Below are 17,460 nucleotides of genomic sequence, written 5' to 3' on the forward strand. Positions count from 1 at the left end.
TCTACTGTAGGGCCCTGAGGCTTAAATATAGCAGATTGAGAGCTACTTAATATATGGTGTGTGCCGTGTGTGTGTTTTATCACAAGTATTCACTGCGGAGACCAAGAATCAACCATACATGCATTTCGCTCATATATGTTATACATATTTTGGAGGACACAAAATATGAAGTGGTACTACGTGTTGAGCAGTAAGTGAATATGTGGCACTGGTCAATTTATTGCATGCTCTACATGCTACTACAGATGTAAAAAGAAGCTTTCTGTTTCAAACTAAGTTGCACAATAAGATTCTAGCTAGACTAACCTGTCACAAATGCAGTTGGGCCTCAGATTTGTCATACAATGGACTTCAAACTCCTAAAAACCCAGTCAAAACCACTGGATTTAGGATGATTGAAGCTTCACAGCTGGGCTTCACTAGAAATCCCAGGTCTAGCATTGGGACCACATAGCTGTGCTTTATGATTTCCTAAGGCCTTGTAGCGGTACTTTGCCTTAGATCACAAGCCCAGAAGCAGGTCTGGCCAAAATCAGTGTATTTTCTGGCCCCAGTCTAATCCACAAACTGTCAAGTTTTTGCAGAGCTGAGCCAAGACATGTGACATTTGTCCACATACAGATGCTGACTAGACTACAGCTGAATTTTACCTCAGCGCTGGTGGCAGGATAGCATCCCTCACCAGCACTGAGAAAGCAGGCCAGACTGAGCCCAGAAGAGGCTGTGTCACAACGAAGTGGGATTGCTGTCCCTCAACATCAAAGCAGCTGCCTGGGGTTGTAGGAAATATGTGTGAGGTGGCAAAAGAAGAAAAGAAACAATGAGAAGAGCAGAGATTAAACAATGTAATCCAATGCATGGATGCTCAGAAGTACCAGTTTTACACACTTAATCTGAGAATAGGTACCACTGAACTCTGGGTAACTCATTTCTGAGTAGACATGCCCAGGATTCTGCTGCAAAATGTGTATTTGAATGTAGCTTCAGTTCAAGAAACTGACTTTCGCTAAGTGCGCTTAACAGATGCATGATGAAAAGGATGTGCCTGCAGTTAGAAAATGCTTTTCAAAATTTAACTTATTTGAGGTTATCACATTTCAGTTATGTTGCGAATGCAGCCTTTTGCTACCCTGTACATTAAAAACCGCTTGAAACATATACTTTAGAACAAAGAGAGCCAATATTGTACTCTTGAGATGTTGTTGGACAAACAGAGTTGTTAATTTGTTGTTTATTTTGTTGTTAAGTTGTTTACATGATTTTGTAATTTTTGCACATTGTTTTTCTCCATTTATTTTTATTACTTTGTTCCACAAATTGATATAGTCCCATCATGCCTGAATATTGGCTATCTTTGGCTGAGCCTGATACTAATCATAGTCTAATATCTGGAGGGCACCTGGTTGGCTGCACCTGTTTTAGAAGAAGTCATTAGTAGGATACCCCAACATGTCTCAGCATTAAGTCAAAACATTTAAATGCTCCTTTAATATGAAAGAGGTCTCATATAAGACGCCTCTGATTACAATTACGACAGCTCCTGTTGTCACAAAACATTCTGATACAAGAAAGTTGAAAGTTGAGACATTTTCAGGATTTACAAATCTTATCTACCTCGTCTCATCTTCAAAGTGTTGAGATAACACAACTCAGATTCATTTCAGAACATGTCCCCCTTTTGCTGCAGGTATGAAGAAGACTGGATGCTCAGGCATCCCTGGCTCATGAGAACATCCTTGGCGGTGTTAGCCAAGCGACTCTCTCCGTATCAGTCTTCCCACCTGCAATTTGTAGATAATAATACTGGCCTATCTTAAAGAGCGACTGTAAAGGTTGCTGAAATGTCTTGAACTTTATTTATTTTTTAAAGTGTTTATTTGTCTATTTAATTTCTCACCCACCCTTTACTGCAGATGTGGAGAATCTTTGGCCCTCCAGATGTCACTGAAATAAGCTCTCATCCCTGGCCATTGGCTGTGCCTGCTGGGATTGATGGGAGCAGCATCTGGAGCACCACAGCTTTCCTACACCTATGGGACCACATAAGGTCCCAGGGCAGATTACAACTGGAAACTATGTGATTATAAAGTGGGGTGGGAACAACCATAAAACATGGAAAGGGTAAAAACACCTAAAACAATTCAATATATAAAAATAGTTCCAGTACAGATGCAGACTGGGATGAAATAATTGTTGAAAAAGAGAGGTCTTCAGTAGGAACCAAAAGGACAGTGGACATGGCACCTAACATGCAATAGGAGGGTATGCCGAAGAATTGTTGACACCACACTAATGGCCCAATTCCTGTAGTGCATCGCATGATAGCATGTTCAAGAGGTCCTCTTTTGCAGAGCATATTGATTAATTGGGTATATAAAAAGGGATACAATATTTCAGCATCTCCCCAACAGCCAATGAGCGTGCTCCCATGACCACTGAGTGTGCTCAGGCTTCACGATGGGGGAGTGTTCTCCCCTTAGAAGTCAATTTTTCTAAACTTTTTGTACTTTTACAAGCTTTGTTGCCCCTTGCCCCTAGTGATGTCTCCCACTTGTGATTGGTGCCCTTTTCTTACATAAGCAATGGCACTCAAAAGCTGAACGTTGGGAATAGTCCCTATAAGGGAGGGTCATCTTCTGACTTTAGTGTGATTTGGATGGTATTTTAGTGTAAAAGTGATCAAGACTGAAGACAGCCCAATGGGTTGCCTAGTCTAGCTACCAGCTGTGAAACCTTCCTCACTTTATTCTGTATAGATGCCACACAACTGAGAGTCGAATGTTCCATCAGCAAGAGGATTTAGGTATCTGGTCTAACAACTTGCCTTTCTTCCACCTGTATGCTGTGAAGCATCATTATATTTATTTTGATTTAGGGTTGGAAATGTAGGTTTTGATTAGCCATTCAGGCAGGACCTTAGAGACCTAATCCCAATGCAATTTAGAAGAATTCACAGTTGACCTAGAGGAGGTTCATAGCTTCTGAGACAGAACGAAGTGGGCTTCTAAGGACTATGAGAGTTCTTTTGAATCTGTGTACATTTTTAAAAGGCATCATACATTGAATCGATATGCCATCTGCTTTCATTTTACATCAACACTGAAATTGTATTATTGAACTTTGTAAAACATATGTATGATAGATGGTGCGTAAAAATAAAGTTTGAATTGCGTACACCAATGTATTGTCTCAATAAAACTGGACTTCAAATGTTGGAACATATCATCTTTTCTTTTGTACGGTGTATGAACGCCATTTCAACTTTTGCACTTTAGAAATCCCGCTCTTAACACAAGAGACAAGACAGTATCTGACAATTTTACCTAATCCTACTTATACTTATTTGGAAGCAAGTTTGCAGAACAAAGTGGGACTTGAGTAAATATGTATAAATGCACACATCCTATTGATGAAACATCCTATTGATGTTTCTGAGATGTGTTCCCAAATGCATGTGCTTAGGATATTTACCCTTATACATGCTTATTCATAAATAATCTCTGTGTTCAGTGACACTTACCAAAGAGGCTAAATATGCATAGGGTTGCAGGCCCAATGTTAACAGTCTTGGCCCAAGCTTTATTTACCAGTACAGAAGTGCTTTGGTTGGGGCCAGCAAGCAGCTACATCACTACAATAATATATATATTTTAATGTGATGTTATAGCAGTATTCAGTGATATTGTACCAGCACTGCAGGCAGATAAGATAGTATAAATATTATGAATGATGTGTTATTCAACATGCATTACCACCCAAAATTCAGTAAAATGTTATTATTACGGATCAGACTGGAATAGATACTAAGTTCCTATTCAAATATTTAGGATGGGGGGGGGCACCAGCCTAGCCCCCTATGGGCACTGTGGCACCTGTGAAGGCCTTCATTGGCATGCCTGATTAGGAACTAGAGACTTGGACCTTTCATTTTTTAAAAAGAAAAAGTAAGGCTCTAGCCATCTTAGAAAGTTATAAAGCAAAATATGCAGTTTTTCTTCTGAATGGTTTTTGGGACGAGCTGTCCTGGCTGCCCCCACTTGTCAGTGTGTGTGGCCAAACAGCAGGGCTGTGGTTGATAAGTGAGTTGCCAGGAGATCAGGCAATAGGAGTCCCTGGGGTCGCACAGAGCTGCTGTTTCTCCCTCTCTTTTAGTGCACTTTTCCTGCCTCTGTCTTATTGCCTAGCTCTTGGAATCTTCATAGTTTGCCCTTCCCTTTTCCCAGCAACCAGGATGCATCTTTTCTATGGAGGGTTAATCTGAGATCAGGTACTCCCTAGAAGTTGTTTTCTGCAAATACTACTACACAATACGTGTCAGTAGATGCTAAAGAATATGCCTTGTCCCCAAAGGGCAAATGTGAAAGCATTGCAAAGAAGCCTAAGCATGTATCCTGTTCTGCAGGAAATACAGTGGTGCCCCGCAAGACGAATGCCTCGCAAGACGAAAAATCCGCTAGACGAAAGGGTTTTCCGTTTTTCGATGCGCTTCGCAAGACGAATTTCCCTATGGGCTTGCTTCGCAAGACGAAAACGTCTTGCGAGTCTTGCGATTTTTTTCGCTTCCCCCCCCTTTTTCTAAGCCGCTAATCGCCTTTTAGCCGCTAAGCCGCTAAGCCTTTAATAGCCGCTAAACCGCTAATAGCGCTAATCCGCTAAGCCGCTAATAGGGTTGCTTCGCAAGACGAAAAACCGCTAGACGAAGAGACTCGCGGAACGGATTATTTTCGTCTTGCGAGGCACCACTGTAAAGACTAGGCAGTTGTTAAGTTTTCACTGTACAATGGTCTACATGTGTACTCAGAAGTAAGTCGCCTTGTGTTTAATGGGGCTTACTCTCAGGTAAGTGGGTACAGGATAGCAGCCTGGGCTTTAGCATTGAGGGGAAACAGGGCTCTTATGCCTTTAGTAGCTGTCTGGCAGGAATAAATCCAACAGGTTAAGCCTTTTATAGTATGGAAACACAGTTCTGGGAAAAGTTTCACTAGGACTACTCCCTCTAGTTTTATGTATTGCCATGCTTTCCAGAGCAATCTATTTGTGTTCTGCCAATGCCCCATGGCAGCCAATATGTGACTGGTGCCCCCATCACACTGTCAAAATTCAAAATGCCCCCACTAGTCCTAAAAGGTTGCCAACCCTTGTTTAGTCTGATCTTCCCTAGAATAGTAGTAGTAGTACAGTGGTACCTCGGATTACATACGCTTCAGGTTACATACGCTTCAGGTTACAGACTCCGCTAACCCAGAAATAGTACCTCGGGTTAAGAACTTTGCTTCAGGATGAGAACAGAAATCGTGCTCCGGCGGCGCGGCAGCAGCAGGAGGCCCCATTAGCTAAAGTGGTGCTTCAGGTTAAGAACAGTTTCAGGTTAAGAACGGACCTCCGGAACGAATTAGGTACTTAACCCGGGGTACCACTGTATTTCAATTTCTATCCTGTCCTTCCTCTTGAAGGAGCCCAGAGCTGCAAACACATCAATATAAAAACATTTTAAAAGCATTCTAAACCCAGTCTAAATCATCCTCCCAGCCAGTGATTTGAACAGTATCTCTCAGGGAAAATAAAGAATGGTTTGCCTAGGAATGTGGGCGGAGCAAGATATTTTTGTACGTCATGAAATCAGATGCAGTTTGCAAGTATCTCTTGCAGTTGGAAGAAAACATATGACGTATATAACCTGTCATAATCTTCACTCACCCTGGTTATCTGAATCCATGATTGCTTCAGTAGTGTGAGGTTTGACTTCAACTTCTTGCCATCCATGATGATAGTTCAGTCTTCTGCATCAGCATTACCAGAAAGGTACAAGGAATATCTTATACCCCTGAAGGAAATGCCTGATAATAACTGATGAGAAAAACAAAGTGAGTGCAGGCTGCCCTGCTTGCTAGCACACTCGTTCATTTATTTATTTTTCATTTCTTATCTACTTTCTTCCATTATGGAATCCAAGATCGTTTACATGTGGCTCCCAGCTGGTCACTAATCCTAGCACCGGCTCGTCCCAGACCTGCTTAGTTTCAGGAAGTTGCTTTCAAATCATACCCTTTAAACTATACTCTGTGACTACATTCTTCCTTATAAGATCTTGCTAGTGTAGAAAGTCCATAGGACCCTGTCTAATGGCAGCAGAGAAAACCCCGTCCCTTCAGAGGAAGATGTAATTGGTCTGGTGTGGAGCAGGTGTGCCAGAGCTCTTTCCCTTGACTATAAATTATTTGAAATGTTTAGAATCATGTTAGTTACATCTGCTACATAGCTTTTCTGTCATCATTTGTTGGTTGGTTGATTTCCTGTTCTTTGTCCTGATTAGAGCACAACAACATTGCTGAAAGCCATAAAAATGTAACAAAATAGTAAGGCAACATTTAGAATTACAACCAATTCATGCCAGCTATAAAAATAGTAACATGAAACAATATATTCTCTCAGAAGTGCTGTATGGTTAGCCAGCAAATACCTGATGAAATAGAAGTATTTTAAGATGGCACCAAATCACCACCACTAGTGTGGGGAGTTCTGTAGAGGTGGGGCTGTCACAGAAAAGGCCCTGTTCCATGTCACCATCTGACATTCCTCAGGTCCTCCCTCCCTGAAGTTTGTTTTTTTCCCCTTAGTTCACTCAATGTTATGTCTGAGCACATTCCCAGGATGTTCTCCGTACTACTCTCTACTATTAGTGCAGTATGTTGGTGTGGTTTAATCTGCAAATTAATTTAGAATGCATATTAATTTAGAAGTAGTCCTACGGCCACTTACGTGAGCGCAAGCTCCATTGAACTCAGTGGGGCTTACTTCTGAGTATGCACATATGCAAAAAAAGTAATTCAAAGGTGTAATTGATGTCCGGAGGAAATTTCCAAAAGGTGGCACTTTGTCCTGGATCTTAGGCAAGTCAGTCGAAAAATTGCGGTTTTGGGGGGGCTGTCCTGGTTTTTGCTTTTTGAAACATGGTAACCCATGGCCAAAATTTTCTCTGTTTCTGAGTTTCAAAGTTTGTTGCAGCCATTCTTCATTATTTTTAAAAAGAAGCAAACTTACTTCAAAGTAACTGGTGCCATGCAGAGACTCATGAGGTATTTAAGCATGTAGTAAAGTAATTTTACCCTTTAGTATTCCAGCCAATGTCAGAAACAAAAATCTGTGGGTGAATATTTTCATATGTAAAAAGTAGTGGCATTAGCTGGCAGGAGCAGGGGAGGGTTTGATTCTTCTAATTAAATCTTTGACTGTTTTCTAAATTTATTAAAACATCATCTTGCTGCCTTTTCATCATAATGAAATTCAGATCAGCTGACCCAAATTATAAACCAATTAGAGCTCTTTTCTAAAATAAGCAATATATAAATTATGTTAAATAAAAATAAAACAAAAAGAGTGAACCCAAATCGAAACACAGATATCATTACAGCAGGAACTATAAAGTGTGCAACCAGAAATTAATCAAACCTGGGATATATTGTCAGCTTTATGGTGGCCTGACCTCTTACCCTGTTTTGACAATGGCTAATATTAAGGATATTAATAGACTATACTGGTAGTCAATCAGCTTTGTTCCTAGGAACTCCTGGAAGCTTAGTGTGATTCTTTGGTTTGAAAGCAAGTGCCTTAGAAAGAATAGAGATGAAGTTTATAATGGAATGTTTTACCTTAACTCTGTTCTTTGTAAGTTGTATATTTGTTAAGGGTAGTGAAACGCTTTTCCTTTGTGAGAATGCAAGTACAGTGGTACCTTGGAAGTCGAACGCATTAGTTGTTGAACGTTTTGGCTCCCGAATGGCGCAAACACGGAAGTGGGTCTTCCGGTTTTTTGGAAGCTGAATGTCCTACGCGGCTTCTGTAGCTTCCGATTGACTGCAGGAAGTTCCAGCAGCCAATCAGAAGCTGTGCTTTGGTTTTTTAACTGTTTCAGGAGTCAAACGGACTCCCGGAACGGATTAAATCCAAGAACCAAGGTACCACTGTAACACCAGATAAGCAACCCTACAAGATCGCCGGAGCTCTTTCCTTTTGACTTGGTTTTATTTTTCTCCCTGTACTATTTCTCTTAATGACATCCCTCAGGATTAAATTTAACAAGCTCGCTATTCATTCTTTGAATAAGTACTTGGCTTTCATTAAAACTTACCTGTCAGCAATTAATCAGACATCTCCCAACACTTGAGGTTTCTGGGAGGGAGAGGCTTACGTCCTGCACTTACGCCTTCAGCTACAGTTAAGACCTGCTAAGTTCCCCCTTAGTCATTTCCTTTCTAATAAAAAGAGTCTTTCCTTATTTGAAAATTACATTCCACCAATGACTCTCACTGGAGGTTTCTCTACCACATCCAGGCCTGCTGTTAACTTTAAGATGGCACAGTTGTTATAATCCTAATAATGTCGTTTTCTTTATATTGTTGTCGATATTTCTGACAGTACAGATTCAGGACTGGAGGCCTCGAAGCAGTTGAAATCTTCGGGGAGGTGGGGAGGGCCTTCACAAATTATCTTCTAATAAGTTTTTGATTTTACCAACCAATAATTTTCATAAACCAAATCAATATTATTTTGATCTGTTGTTACAGGGCCCCTAAAAGGAGTGGGGCCCATTGGCTGGTGCCTACTTGGTAATCCGGCACTGTACAGATTGTAATTATGACAAATACGAGTAAGATTATTTCATTGACAATGACCACTGTAGAGTTTCATATAAAAGCTAGGAAAGTTTCATTTAATGTTCAAACTATTTTCAAACCTTCCATTTAAATGTATTTTCTGCCATAGACTATCCATCCATTTATTTATTTATTTATTTATTTATTTATTAAATAATTGCCTCTCAAAGCAATTTCCGAATATATCTTAAAACAACTAAAAAATAGTTTTGAAAGCAGTATGGAAGAATGACTAAATATAGGTTTTAAAAAACAAAACAAGATGGAAACCAAAGGGAGAGAGAGACCTTTTAATCCAACTGGAAAAAAGTTGAAACAAAAGTGTCTTCAATTGTTTACGGAGAGTACAATGGGCACTTGTTGCATCTTAGCAGAAATGCTGTTCACATTTGCTTCAACTGGTATATCCTCAAATGTGTTATTAGGGTGGCCAAGTATCTTACGTACAGAGGATGGGCCTCTATTTGCAGGGTTGTCTTGTCCATGTCTGGTTATAAAAGGGGAGGGCCTTAAAGGTGCCCATCAACGGTTAGAATCTGATATTGCAAACAGAGGAGACTCACAGGTCACCTGATCACAGTCTTTTCTGTTCGGGCAGAATGCATTTTGATTTAAATTATAGTAGTATATCCCAATTTACGTATATCCATAAATATAAATAAGCATACAATTTGCAAGTACTAATATTGGGGAATGTATAAGTAGCAACCCTAATTGACATTGCCTGAGGATACAGACTTTACATATGCCACGTACAGTGAAAAAAGCTAGATGGTAAGCATTTTGTTACTTTTTGAAGATGAATAGATTCACACATCCATCTCTTTCCAATGTTGGATGCAGACAGTCGCTTGTCTGCAGAGGAAAACATACTTGCTACAATTTTATACTGGACTCTCCTAACACATTTTTCTTCTGACACATTAAGACCATTATTTTTAATTCTACACTGGAAAAGGACCAGATTATATCACTTCTATTTTCAGCAGCAGAAAATACATGGAAACCAAATTTGAAGTAGCTTAGGCAATGCACATTTTGTATTCTGTTTAGAATCCTCTCACTGTTGTTTTCATAGGAAGAAGGAGCCTGTCACAAAATTACAGTCATCACATCTAAACCCTCCTGTCAAGATATACCCCAAGGGTCTGCACTCCTACACTGAACTTTATTTTGCCATGATGCAGCAACCTTGACGAAGACTGCCTGGAAAACTAACCATTTCCATTGGATTAGGCAGGATATAAATGTATTAAGTAAATACAGACTAATCTGAGTGTAAAGCAGATCAAGGCGCAGTCTCTTTACCTGCAGGAAATAGTTCCAGAAAGTTACTACAGTGGTACCTCAGGTTACAGACGCTTCAGGTTACAGACTCTGCTAACCCAGAAATAGTACCTCAGGTTAAGAACTTTGCTTCAGGATGAGAACAGAAATTGCTTGGTGGCGGCACGGCGGTGGTGGGAAGTCCCATTAGCTAAAGTGGTACCTCAGGTTAAGAACAGTTTCAGGTTAAGAAAGGATCTCCAGAACGAATTAAGTTCTTAACCCGAGGTACCCCTGTACTTCAATTCTTCCTAGCCCTGAACATGCAAATCCTATTTACAAAGTTATTTCCACCCATCATGCCACTTTTAATTGCAGCCGCCCCTGCAACTCAAGGGGAATAGAGAAATATTTTCTGTAGGCCACAGAATGAACCAATAGAATCCACAAAATGTTTTACATGTTTACATTGGATAATTTTCTACCCAAGACATCACTTACCTAGGCTTCCTTCTGAGTAGGCATATAGGACGGCAGCTATATTAACAGGCCCATTGTAGCGCTTGATTCAGTTAAGTTAATGCTCTTAAACCTAAATAGCATATGCCATCAACTCGTAGATTTGTAGATGCTCCATCTCAGGCTGTGATCCTAACCAGAGGACAGGATTCCAGCCCAAGGTTGAAGGGAGGGGTGTCACTAGACACAGGTGTTAGAACCGTAACATCACATGCCACCAATTCCAATTCATGATCCAGCAAGCAAGCCATGGTTAACAACCAACTGGTTCCATCAAGGCAAGAAGCAAATCAATATTGAGTCTTAAGTAGGACTGCAGCTTCCTTTGAGCAGCTAGCTCTGTCCTTTATGGGCTGTGCTTCTACCCATGTCTGCTTTAGGAGCCTTTGACTCTGATGGCACGGGGAGTTTGGGGCTCTACTATGGACTCTGATCTGGTCCTTTGAATCTGAGGAAGGTAATGTGAATTTTTCAAACATTACAAGCTTGACATTACAAGCTCCTCTGGTGCTGAAAGTCCTAAGCGGGGCAGGAAATCAAATACTGGTTCTGAGGGGGAAACCTCCTTTCAATCTAAGATCTCCGCTTATCAATGACCTTTTCCTCTTATAATAGCCCTGAATAATGACAGTGGAGCTTAATCTTATTGATTCCAAATTGAGCTTCCCTTAGAGCATAATCAGCACAATACTCCTTTCTCTCCTCCTAATTGTGCTCTGGTGATATAATTGCGAAGCTCCAAAATGATTATTGTCATTTTTTAATTATTATTACAGTGGTACCTTGGTTTAAGAACAGCTTACTTTATGAACAACTTGGGTTAAGAATGCTGCAAACCCGGAAGTAGGTGTTTTGGTTTGTGAACTTTGCCTTGGAAGCAGAACGTGTTCCGCTTCCTGTTGAGTGTAAATTGAGTCCTCCCCCCTGCTATGGGAAAGCACGCCTTGGTTTAAGAACTCTTTGGTTTAAGAACGGACTTCCAGAACGGATTAAGTTCGTAAACCGAGGTACCACTGTATTATTAAACCACCCTTCACACTAAAGTCCCAGGGCAAGTTGCAATATTAAAACACAATACTAAAAACAATTCAAAACAACTTGAGGTGGGTCCCAAAAATACACCTCAAGTTTCCAAAGCTAGGGTAAATGAGTGCCTATTTGGTAGGTCCAGGGTCATACAGTAGCATTGGAGCAATTGCCACAGGCACCACCAACTCTTAACAGTGATTATATATTAACTTTTAACATGTAACATATATACTTAAAAATGGACCCACCATTAAAGCAATTCTCTGCTTATCATTGCCAGGCTCCCTTCCCCAAAATAATCTTCATAATCTTCTGAAAGGTATGCAAGGCCAGACCCTGCAGAGCCTCTGGAGGGAATGAGATCATTAAAAAAAATAGAGTAACAATTGTCTCTCTACAACATGCCCTCACTTTTTGATCTTACTACAAGATGAGCGTCATCAAGAATCTGCCTGCATCTTACCACAGAGATCATTAAAACAAGGGAAGAGCTACTCATGTTGGTCCTCAAGGATATATATATACTGTATATAAATCCAGCATCTTTAATTATGCCCAGAAGGATACAATGGTGTATGGTGCTCCTATAAGGATGTACACCACTGGGTTCTGCAGCAGATGTATCCTTCCAAGAACTATCAAAGAGCATTTTAGTAGTCAAGTTTTCAGTAGTTTCCATATCTTCAATTGTTGATACAGGTTTGGTGGTATTTAGAAGAAGCATCAACCTTTTTCTTTTATTGGTGTGATACCATATTCTACCATTTCTGTCCTGTATTCTGCATGGGTAATGCGGTCCTATTTAATAGAGCACTTCCTGTGGGTTGAATCCAATGCTAGTTCTAGTCAGAAGTAGACCCACTGAAATTAACGGACCTGACTAACTTAGGTTCATGGATTTCCGTGGGAGAGAAGTTGGGATTGAAGACCTGCTAATTTACTATTGACTTCCTGCAAGCCAAGGAACTCTGAGCTGCTCTGTCTCTGAGCTCTTCTTAGCTTCCTGGGTGCTGAGGCACTGACCTCTATTTTTATTTACAGTATTAATTAAATTTGTATACCACCCTTCCTCTGTAGTTCCCAGGGCAGTTCACAGCCCTTGAGCCAAAGGACTGTGCTAGGTCAATTGTCTCAGGTGGTTATGTCGCAAGTGTAGGGCTGTGGCAGCTTTATGACCTTGGTAGAAAGGAGGAGATCATGCTAGTAGGTGCCCCTCTGTAAAAAAAAAATAACAGTTGCATATGTACAGAAATATGCAGAAATAAAGAGGCTGACAAAAGCACTCTTGAGCTGGTTTTATTGAGTCAAGCAAGACCGTAAGCTGTCATTATGGAGCAATTTTTCAGAACAGGAAATTAACCCAAACATTTTAATGTGCTGTGCAGCATTACTTCTAAGTGCATGGGTTTTTAATAGATCTTAATTTTCTTTGGAGAGTTGGCAGATTCCTGTTTGTTTAAACATATTCTTTAGATTATGTTTCAGATATTTTAAACTTTCCAAGGGGAATTATTTACTCGCCGTCTATCCCTGCCCAGTCTCGAAGCAGTTCTGTCAAGTGCTTCCTTGGCACGTTTTATTCTGCACTCTGAGGTTGATTGAACGGGAAATGCCTTCTGATTTACATTGGAATATCTTTGGACAAAGTAAGGGCTAGGTTCTTGAATGCATGTCTATTTAGCTGTTACCCCGCCTGATTCTGAGGGCTCTGTTGACATTGCATTAGTTCAAAGGGTGGATTCTGAAGCACTTATGGTGTAGCCTATCAGACCAGCAAAGCGGGTGGGTTACAGGGAACTGCTTGAGTAGAGTTACAACTTGTGGGACACCCTCTCCCTCTAAGCAACCACAGAAGAAAAAGGGGTTGTGGGGTGGTTCCAGTGATGTGGGAGCAACAGAACTGTGGCTTTGCAGCAAGGGTAGGAGACCTTCATCATCTTGAGGACCTCATTCCCTTCTGGGCAAACTTCCAGGGCCCACATGCCTGTGGTGGGCAGGGCCAGAGGCAAAGGAGGAGGGCAGACCAGCAAATGTAAATTTTACCATTCTACAATAAGCTAGGTTCTGCCCACACTCTGTCCTACATCCAGGCAAGCAAGGGTCATTAGCAGAGTTCAAGGGCAGATTTTAGCCAATCAAAAGGACTCAGGATCTGAAGCAGGACCCATGATGGGCAGGGCCTGGGGAGAATGCCACAGGCAAGATATAGAGCTATGGAGAACCACATTTGATCCCCATGAGTGAAGCTCTCCACACAGGTATACAATATATACCGTATGGGATTTGCTCAGACTCCTACCTGTTCATTGCTGACGCCACCAGCCTGCCAGGTAGGTATCTGGTGGGCCAAGGTGTGTTGTACCACGGGCACTGTGTAGCTTTCCAGGTTTGAATGTGTTGGACCAGTGTAACAGAACCCTCTCCCTGATTGTGGACATTTCTTGAATGGTTTAGAGCACAGTAACCTTAAGTCAAGGTCCCAGGATTTGTGTCTCAGATAAACTCAACTGTCACATGCCTTCCCATCAGGTATTCATTCCAAGCTGGATAAAATACACAGAGTGCTTTTGTTCAAAGATGATAATTTATTTCATATTCATTTGCAGAAGAGACAAAATAATAATAAAAACCTATATGCAGATGCCATTTAATGAGTTAATGCAGTACCTAGATGATTCAGGTGACGCAGGAGTCTGCAGTGACGTCATCAGCATCACTGATTTTGGGAACAATTGTGATGGGTGTATATTCAAGCTCTTTGGATAATTCATTTCTTAATATGATGGTCTTCTTTATAACAATCCACTATTCTTTGCTGAATTAAAGTATGAATAACAGAAAGTTTTGAAAAGAATTTACGCTCACCCCTTAGAAGTGTGTCTTCTAAAAAATGTGTAGCAATCCTGCAGTCAAAGTAAGCAAGAAGAGATAACTGTTCAGTTTAGTCTGGAGAGCACAGAGAAGACAAATAGTATCAATACATAGACCAGCCTTGTAAACAAGTCCACAAAATTTTCTAGCATGCCAGCCCTCACCTGCCCCGGCAAAACCCTACCCTGTTGAACTATCCTGTCAGCGCTTGGCACAAGAGGGGCAGATTTCCCTGCTCTAGAAGACTGCTTGGTTTCTCTTGTGGTCACAGAGGAAGGACTGAGTGCCTAACCCCTCTTCTGCCAACCCACTCATTCACTTACATAGAATTCCATGCACTCTCTTACATGCAATTTCTGGTCACCTATAGCAACCAGACGCGAGTCTTAAACACAAGACTGTACGTGACTTCAGACATTATTATTAGATTGCTGAAAACATTAAATACTAACCTAGGGAATTTTCTGTATTTGCTTTTGAATGTTGAACCTGTTTTTCATTTGTTTAAAAAAAGCTCGAAACATGCGTCCAGTGACAATTAGTAATTATTCCTTTTGTCAACAGGCAATATGATGAAGGATGTTGTGGCAGCTTACCGGGTGCTGAGCTTGGCAGAGTTCAATGAGAAGAACTTCAGTGTTCTTTTGGGAATCACATCGGATCTTGGTTGCGAAGTATTAGAAGGAAGGAACCTGGCGTTATATATTGAGGAAGCGTTGTGTGTCAGAGCACACTTTCCAGTAGAAACCAGGGATAACGAATGTACCTACCAGTATTACCTGTCTGAGGCAGGCTTAATTTTATAAATTGAAAGCAATAAACTCTGTGAGTTTTTTTAAATCTTTTTTTGTGTTTTTGAGGATGATCTGCTCAAAGGAACAGTTGTTGTTTTGCATCCAATACAGAGAGAGAGGCTCTTCTGCAGGACCAGAAGAAAACACTGGACTGTAAATCATAAACTAAAACCCACTTGCATCTTCTAATGCTAGTCATCGAAGGACAGGTTGCAAGAAAACAAAAATGCTACCATGTCAAAGGTGTTCCATTTTCTTTCAGGACATGTCTCTACATGTGTTCTTAGGAGGCTCTATTTGATGTAATACCACATGTGCAATCATTGTGTAGACCTTGAATTGTGACTGGTGCCCTCAGTTCTGGACGTTTGCACTGACAAAGGTGTAATGCCAAAGCAGCATCATGTTTTGTGATCCATTGAAACGCCACTTCCTAAGCCCTTAATTCCTGGCACAGGAAGTCTTGGGTTCAGGGTTTAAGGCCCAGAGGACACTTGGGTATTTTCAGGTTGATGAGCCGAAAGGTCTTCTGAGTTTCAGAAGAACTGGAAATTAAAACCCCAGGGCCAATATTTGGCCAGTCTTGTCCTTCGGTTCTCTATTAATAACTAGAAGACTACGCTCTAAAAAGAAAAGTAATGATGAAATTGGGAAAGGGTGGGAATTAAGTAATTTTAAAATGCACTCAGCAGGCAAGAGTTTTCATATTCCTAATTAAGCACCCAAAGAAAAGCTCTACATTTCAGGCTCAAACATGTGGACTTGGTTTCATGATCAACTCAGGTGGGGTGGGGGGTGGGGAGAAGCATGATCATAAGCCATACGTGAAAAGGTCATTTTTGTCTATCTGCTTATTTGTGTTTTGTTCTCTCAGAATGAAAGGGCCAGTCACTTGGAATGTTGTAGTTCATGGTCTCTTGAAATCTGATTAGTCAGAATCGTTCAGCAAGATCATTCCCCTTATGCTGTACCTGCATGGTGACTGCAGCATTGGACCTGTATAACAATAAACGAAAAAGAAAAGTTTTGATGCACAGTTTATTATTTCACCATTGTCTGCATCTTGTAAAGCATGGCTTTTAAATCTTACTGTGTGCCTTTGTTTAGTTTCCCATGCTGTGTACAACACACTTTGGAACATAGATCACCTAGGGTGTGTTGCCACTCTCCCTAGGTGAGCAGACGTCCTCTGCACACCCCCAATCTACTACCACTCTCCACAGAAACAGGTCTGCGCTGTTTCTGTTATATTTTCAGTGCTGTGGTTGATACACTCATGGCTCCTTCTGTTTCTGTCTGAGTCTTTGTTCAACTTTTACAGGGCCAGTACCATGTTAAGGCTAGAAAACAGACAGACAGTTGCAAGAACAGATACAGGTGACATGCTGTGCTGTATTTCCCTAGCAAGGAAAAAATGATCCGCAATAGCCTTTTCCCCATGAGCCACAGTAGGGCGATACTTTTATTAGGATCAGCTGAAATGTCACAAAATCCAGAATCTCTTTGTTCGCTGTTTTGTGACACTTTAGTTAATGCTGATAATGGTGTCGCCCTACTTTAGAATTTTATTTTTCTTACACACCAACACAGAGCACCCTATGCCTTTTGTGAAAAAATGCGCACCCATCTCTACCAATCTTCCCCAAAGACCTACAGCTGCAGGGGAGTTTGGGATGGGGAGGAGGGTGTTCTAAGTGATTGATAGTTCAATGTTGAAGCTGCACACCTGGACAGTACTGCATGTGAACTGTGTGCTGTAGATCAGGGGTGGTCAGCCAGGTGTCCTCCAGGTGTTGTGGACTTCATCTCCCATCATCAATGCCGGCTGGGGCTGATGGGAGTTGTAGTCCAAAACATCTGCCCTAGACCATGTCCCAGAATCATCTGCAATGCAGGGGGTGTTCATTAGCAGCTAAGTTGGTTCTTTAAAAAAAAAATGAAAATAGCAATTGTGCTCTAGGGTCAGGGCTGAGCTATAGGCCAGTAAGCTGGAAATCAGGAGGTCAGAGCTGAGGGATCAACCCAGGCGTCAGGGAACAAAACTAAGGAGCTGGAGCTAGAGAAGGCATAGGAACATACCAGAGCCAAGAAGACATCGCTGCTCTGACAGCAGAAACAGGAAGCCATTTATAGTCCCTTCTAGTTCAAGAGCATTCAGTGACCAGTACTGGTGGATGGAGCCAGTCCAGAGGGCTGTAAGTGGAGTGGGGCAGATGCTGGCTCACAGACCTCAGTGTTACAAATCCAAAATGAAAAGTATCGTTGAAGTATGTTAGTAGGGCTACAGAAATTCCTTTCTAACACACAGCCTAGATCATGATCCAACC

General features: G+C 41.2%; 1 protein-coding gene across 5 annotated transcripts in view; it reads left to right on the forward strand.

Moving 5' to 3' along the window:
• The window catches only part of SCAF8 (SR-related CTD associated factor 8), a 75,539-nt gene extending 59,383 nt beyond the window's left edge, over positions 1-16,156 (forward strand). For 4 of the 5 annotated variants that reach the window (XR_014546725.1, XR_014546727.1, XM_083607946.1 and 1 more), the window contains one exon: positions 14,904-16,156. The gene's annotated coding sequence lies outside the window, so the exon portion shown is untranslated. Of the gene's footprint in view, positions 1-10; positions 3,226-14,903 lie in introns of those variants that run through there. The other variant, XR_014546726.1, reaches the window with a different exon arrangement.
• Positions 16,157-17,460: the final 1,304 nt, after the last annotated feature.

The sequence above is a fragment of the Podarcis filfolensis genome (genome assembly GCF_964270895.1).
Source record: "Podarcis filfolensis genome assembly, chromosome: 3".
Lineage (NCBI taxonomy): Eukaryota > Metazoa > Chordata > Lepidosauria > Squamata > Lacertidae > Podarcis > Podarcis filfolensis.